Source organism: Cupressus sempervirens, chromosome 4 (genome assembly GCF_028749045.1).
Source record: "Cupressus sempervirens isolate cs-2001-9-10 chromosome 4, ASM2874904v1, whole genome shotgun sequence".
NCBI lineage: Eukaryota > Viridiplantae > Streptophyta > Pinopsida > Cupressales > Cupressaceae > Cupressus > Cupressus sempervirens.
The window spans coordinates 144008024-144015649 of record NC_143121.1 but is presented as its reverse complement, the minus strand read 5'-3'; positions in this window follow the sequence as shown (position 1 = coordinate 144015649).

Here is a 7626-nt window from a genome sequence, read left to right as displayed (position 1 = left end):
TTTCTACTTGTGGGTATACTTTGTTGATCTAAAGCATTGTGAGAATTCATGCTTTTCCTATCTTAGATCTATAATGTATCATCCTTGTCTATTTCTATAAGATTGCACTCAGGAGTTATCCTGGTGCTCATTCCTTGATACAGGTGTAATCTTGCTATACTAAACTTGGGGAACCTAACTACACTAGCCGTGTTGACATATATGTCTTTGATAAATAGGTTGCATTCCCACATACCTATCTGATATAGATCATATTCATATCCTCATAGTTTATACTAGTGATGATTGCATGATCTTCCAATGTGCCTATTAAAGCCTAATGATGAAAATTAGAGTTTACTTATATGTCCCTTACAATCATACTTTTCATACTAGTTTACATTCTAGGACTCATTCTAGTTTAGCTTTTTCATAGTGCATGATGAGAGAGCTCTCTCTTTATCTTTCATGGTCATGTCAACTAACTATGTTCACCTCTTTTATTTTGCTTCCTCATAATCATGTCTTTCACTTCTTATCGATCATATCAACATAATGCTTCTTTGATTCCTATCATTACAAGGGGTTAATCTAATCATCAAATCTAATCTATCCAAGTGCTAAATTTTCAAATCACAAATCTACATCATAACATAAGAGCTAAAATATCTATGAGAGAGATATATCTATGAGCATAAAAAATTAAGATGAGATATGTATCAACATCACATGGAAACATAAAGACAAGTGCTAAAATACACATAAACATCCATTACATGAGGCATAAAGGAGACAAGTACACAATTCCATAAATTGAATCTAGTATCTCATATATAATGATAAATTGAGTACATGTATGGGATCCAAAATCTAGATAAATGTCTCACAATATACATCAAAAGTGTCACAAGGGCATCAACCTAAGCTCTAGCCCCATACTTAGGACTAACTTCCCCCCTCATGTGTAGCATTGGGCTATGGAGGAGGTGCATGTGTCCTATCTGGGGGCTACATTGCTCCCTCTGACCTCCCAACTCACTCAAAGTAGTCAGGTAATCCATGTCCTAGTGGAACAATGCCTCTATGGGCCACATAATAGTAAGTTACCCTCACTCCATGATGCTCCAACTCTCATCTGGCCATGTCACACTCCTATCTTAGCTCCTTACTCTTTACTCTCTCATCTATGAGATGTTGATCTTAGAGTGCTATGGTGGTTCATGCTTGCTAAAGCTCTACCTCCAATGCCCTAATTTTTTGGTCACTTGGATTATCTCCTCCTCTAGTTGACATAGGTGTGCATGTCTCTACACCTAACTAGGGTCTTGCCTCACCACCTAAGGCCATTGAAGCAAAATTTCCTCCTCTTCCTCTTTTTCCTTCATCTCTACTCAACTCTATGAGCATGTCCGGCTACTGGATGTGCCCCTAGAACCACTCCCTCACTCTCTCCCTCTAGCTCCTCCATCCCATCTATCCTTTCTATCTCCCCTACCTCCATCATCACCATCATATCCCCCTACCCTACATCCTCTCACTACACATTGAGAATATTGAACCAAGGGAACAAATGCCTCCTCATCACCCAAGCATAATTTGGTAATACTCCCTTATCTAGGACCCCTGGGAGATGGTCCCACATCTCTCTTCATAACTCTTATGTCTCCTACAACACCACAACATAGTCCAACATAGGTAGCCATCCAAAATCATCCTCCCTATGATACCTATCATATATGGTGGTCTCCATTAGGACCCTCTTTCATCACACAAATTGCCTCTAGACTCACGTGATGATGAACTCATCCATGATTCTTGTATGATAACCTACCAGTGGAAACTTCCTGAACATGTATCCCAACTCATCCACTGTCTCTTTCCAAACCTCACATCCTTTATAGGGTCGTCACTCAAAAGCCTACAACTTGTTAAACAACCATCTATAGTATGTAACATCTTTTTTGTGTGGCTAAGAGACAAAGCTATAGAATTCGTAGATGAATGGGTATACCCTCTCTTAGGGCTATACTCATAGCCAAATCACTACTATGTGGTCCCACACCCAAATATGTGCTAACATCACACCACATGTCCATGTCTTCCCCTCTCAATAGATAATCACATGAAGATCATGGTACATATCAACCAAGATGGCTGGTCCCCATGCCATTCATTGTGGCCTCCCTATCAAACCTATCACTAATCTCCCCCATCCACATAGGAAACCCTTTTGGCTTTTCTTTGTGACTAGTGCCTATGCAACTAAGGAGCACATGATGCATATCACCAGGTATTGTTTTCTATACTTCACTATTAGTTGCTTCCATGTCAAGTGCCTATCAAGGATGGTCACATCCTCAAACAATGCTTGTAACACTACACTCCCTTTTGTTGGGGATTGATCATAGTACAAATGTGACACAAAAAGCTCATGGTAGCACTCATAATCACAACATATGACATACAAAAACATAGAAATATTCATTACACTTACCAAGTCCCTGTGACAAGGTACTTGCAAGATTCAATATACATCCTCAAGTGTAATCATGGCCTCTCCAGTGGGTAAATGAAACATGTTATGCTCACTATGCCATCTCTTTTCTAGTGTGGTTAGGAGACCATGATTTTCCTAGATATGGGGCAAATATAACAACCACTCAAATCCCATGGTCCTTCTAGAATCCTCCTCTAACCCTCATCTAGCTGGCCTACCAATCTTAATCCCACTACCTTAGGGGTCCTAATGTGTAACATCAGAAAACCATTTGTAAAAATGAGTCTATATGTTAGTACATTTCATGATGAAAACCAAAACACAACTATAAACATCTCTACTCTACTCTCTTAGTGTGAAAAATGACATTCAAACAAAAAAATGATGCAAATATGGTTGCCCAAGTATTGTACAATACTTTTTCCAATAGGCATGCGATACTATCTCTTTGTGTGACACTTCACAGGATATTGTATAACTATGGGTAGGTCTCGTATGATATTATGTTTAGTACTCATGCAATATTTTCCAGAAATCAAAAGTATTGTATCATAGTTATTAGAACTACCATGCGATACTTGCTAAAGTATCACCAAATATTTTTCAAAAAACCTATAAAGCCCTACAAAAAACTACTAAAAATCTCAAAACATGACTCAAAATGCTCAAAATTTTGAACACTTACTAGGGCACCATACTATGGAGGTCAATTATGCAACCGGTTGTGTTTGAAATACTAAGATGAAATTGGAATACCTCCCTATGCCATCATCTCTCTCTCAAATGCTCAAAGCTCTCAAAATCACAAGAAGAAAAAATGAATTGAAAATGACCCCTTGGGCCCCTTTTATACCTTTTGATGTCATTTTGACCCCATTTTTGGACTCAAAATTTTACAAAAAATGCACCCCTAGCTAAATTCAACATCTTGGATCCATTTCTGAGATCAAAATCAAAATTTGATTCTATCTTGATGGTCAAAATCACATTTCAAAATTTCTTCCTTCTTCTATGTAGTTGGCTAACCTTTCGAGGCTTAATCTTCAAATCTTGATAGGGCATCATCATTTCCTTATTCCTTCATCATTTCTACTCTCTTCCACAATCCTTGCTCATTCCATTTCACCTTTCTTCTTATTTTGACCTAATTTTTATGCTTAATCAAGCTTAGTCAAATTGGGGCATCTTGTCACTTCTTGGTGGTCACTCTTTAGTTTTAATTGCTTACTTGTCACCATGGAACTCACTCTATATTGATTTAATCACATTTTTCTCATTTCTACATCTTGTCTACCTCATTTTAATTTTGATCCCAAGGGGGTAGGAAAATTTTGATTGCTTTTCTGCTATGGCTATCTATTTCGTAGGAGCATCATTTCAATTTTGATCCCAAGGGGCAAGAATATTCTGATTTATTTTTTGCTATGGCTACCCATTTCTCAGGAGCATATGATTGACCTTTCTATATGTTGTTGATCTATCTACTTTCTTTTCTTGACATATTAGCACTAGTCTCAAGTTATAACATTCTCCCTCCCTCCCTCCCTCCCTCCCCCCCTCCCTCCCCCCCCCCCCCACCCCTCTCTCTCTCTCTCCCCATTCCCCCCCTTCCTCCTTCCCTCTCTCCCCCCATCTCTCTCACCCTCTCTCTCTCCCCTTAGTATTTAGTACTGCCACTAACAAACTATATATTCAAGATCTACTATCTCCCTTTGCACTTCATTCTTCAGAGTCAGAACGCTTTGCCGCTTACTTGGCTTCTTCATTCTTTGACATAATATGTTCCCAAATAAATCATAAATTAGTCAAAGATGTGAAAATACAATCATCCAAAAATGGTCATCTAGACTATTATCCCCTTCTCAACATTTTTACTAAAATTATTAATTCACTTATTTTGATCAAATCTTCAAAAATCAATTTATTCGATTTTATACTATAGTTTGACCACTATATCCTAAGTTCTTATTTAATTAAAAGGAAAACATCCCCCTCTAATTAAATAAAAGACCTATTTCATCCCTTATCCTATGTTGCATACATAAAATCATTTTTCCACTTTAAAAATAAAAGAAAAGTCTTTTTGACTCACATGGAGACACAAAAGTCAACTCCTTATGATTGGTGGAAATGATTGTGCACATGGATCATGCAAAAGTAAACTCCTCACCCTTGATTAGATCCTCTTTCTTCATGATCTCCACCATCTGTACTTCTTTAAAAGAGGGAGCTCTCTCCTTATCTTGGATCCACTCTTTTTGCACTATTGTTATGCAATAGTTTTTTCTACGCACTCTTGGAGCTCTGGAAGATCTTGTTGTCTCATACTCTCACTTGCAAACTGTAGTAGCTTAATATCATGTTGCATTAGTATACTTTCCTTATATGTATTAGAATTTAACATCTAGTTTAATTAGAAGGCTTGTAACACTCTCATTCTCTTTCTAGTTAGATTACATTTCTTGTATTTCATGTAGCTTAGTTACATTTAGCATAGCATCTCATATTGGTTCTTGGACACTAGAATCCTTGCTCTTATTTTGGAATCTCTCATTTCATGGTGTACTTACTAGGGGCTACATTATTATGCTCATTCAAGAGCCATTTGATTCTTGCTTGCATTCGTTGCACGTCATGACTAGGGAGCTATAGGTCGACACTTGAGGCTCTCAATCAATGAGATCCCTTGAATAGAAGGACTAAGAGAAGTGCACTTTCTAAGTGTACATGATCTACTAGGCTGAGCACTCTGTGATTTCCCACACTAATCTATTTTTTTAGAAACAAATTGTCTAAAAACAACATCTCTAATGGATGAGACTACTTTATCTTGGTAGGATACTTCATCTTGAAAAAGGATTCATAAACATTTACCTAGAAACTTGGTATTTTCAGATTTAGAACTTAAAGATGAGAAATCTCTTTCTTCTATGGGTCGATACTAAGGGTTACTCTCAATATTATGCCTAGGTTTCTAGGCATGAATTGAATCTCCATTTTTCTTAAGCCAATTTCTTCTACTAACTTGTGGGAACTCCATGTGTAGTGGGACTTTGTGATGTGATTTTGTATTAGCCTTTGTATTATTTATTTTGTCAACTATTTTATTTTAACATAAATTTAGCACTAGTTAATGAAACCTTGATTAAGTCACCACCTACTAGGGAAAAAAGACTTTTCTAATGACAAACCTTAAGAATCTATAAAAAGGATAAATACTCCACAACAAGTATGAATATTGAATCCCATCAAAACATGACTACTATCACTATCCCACTTATATAATAAAATGTTCCACACCTACATAGGAATACAACCCAAATATCAACCTAACAAATGCCCTAGTACAATAAAAAAATAACTCTATCATAATAAAAAGACATTGGTTTGAAACACATGTATTAAAATGTTGAATAATGCCCACATAATGTGTTCCCTAGTAGAGTCACCAATTTGTTGGCTCCTAATTTGATAGGATTTTAATAACCTTTTCGGATGTGGAAAATACATAGGAATCAACTACAAACCATGAAAAGTATTTCCAGCCATACCATTAGGACCAACTAATAAGACATTTCAAGTCTTCTTCCTTGTGAATTCTATAGGATTTAGGTGAGTTTACCTTAGAATTAATCACCACTTCCCTTTACAACAATTTTGAATATTAATTCCCATTAAGCATAAAATAGTCATTAATTCTTCAAATTTAGAGACAACAAAAGGAATGAAAGACAACCAACCTTATATACCATGAATCCCTCTAAATCAAGTATAAGCTAAAAATTTCAGATCTATAACATAACATGAAATATTAAAGGTTTTTAATTTATGAATTTGAAACTATGTAGGTTGATTAATTTTCTCAAAATCATGACATGACCAGTACTCTATCCATTGGGTTATTTACTCATAAAATGATAGCACAAATTCAGATCTTCTTCTTCACCATGTGAAAGAAATCAATACACAATCCAAATTTCATACTTATCAAAATCTCTACATAAAACTCTTGAATTCTCTTATATCACATTAAGCATTTACTTAATCAGTTTGATGAACATCAAAATGTGAAAATAGATATAATTCAAAATGAATTACAACTAAAATTCAACATACTTGTCACTAAATCATAGAAGATTAAAGACAACATGGGAAAAGACAAGATCCAAATTGAGCCATTCAAAATAATTCTTCATTTGTATTAATTTTATTGAAATAATACAATTGAAGTATCATTTTTTTTGAAATAAAATAACTCTTGAAGTAGACTCAAAACACTGAACCTTTTCTTCCTTTCTTATAAAAAAAATCAAAACTATCACATTGGTATTTTAGACTGATGACAAATATGAAATCACATTCATTCTCTCAAAGATTAGACCCTCAATCCTAGTCTTGGAAATTCTTTTATAAACAAGGATTGCAACAAGCTTCAAACATTAGAGAGCATAAACATATGTCAAATTTTATTTGATAACCACTACTTGTTACATATAAGACAAAATTACAAAATAAATAGCTGGCAAGCTACACGTTCATGATCAACTCTCTGATTGTAATGTACGTGTATCCATACTGGGTGAACCAAAAAAGTAAGATACCCTATTCTAATGGTTGTTCTTCCTCTTTTTCCTCTTCACATTTTTCTAGTTTTTCTCTATATATATCTCCAGTTGGTAGGGCTTCAATTTCTTCTATGGCTTGCCAAATAGTAGTGTTTGTTTCTACATCAAGCCAAGTAGCATCTCTAATTGCATCTAGTTCATTTAGGCTCTTGGGAAACATATCATCTATTATAGCTTTTGCATAAATAACCACCTTATTCATATCCATTTATATTTTATATAAAGTATCAATGACCTCATAAAAGGATGGTACACCAACATCTCCATTGTAATAAGCCATAACCCTTTCATTATTTAGACTATTTTAAAATGATGTGGACCATTCATTCCAATCTCTTAAATTTCCTTCACCATAAAAAATAGGAGGTATGAAACCATGTGTACCATCAACAATGGTCTTGATTTTATTTTTTATCAATTGTACATTACTAGTGAAAAAACCATATAATTCCTTGACTTTTCCATTCATTATTTGGTAGGAATAATGATTTCTTTTGGTAATTCAGTCATCATTGGAATTAGCTT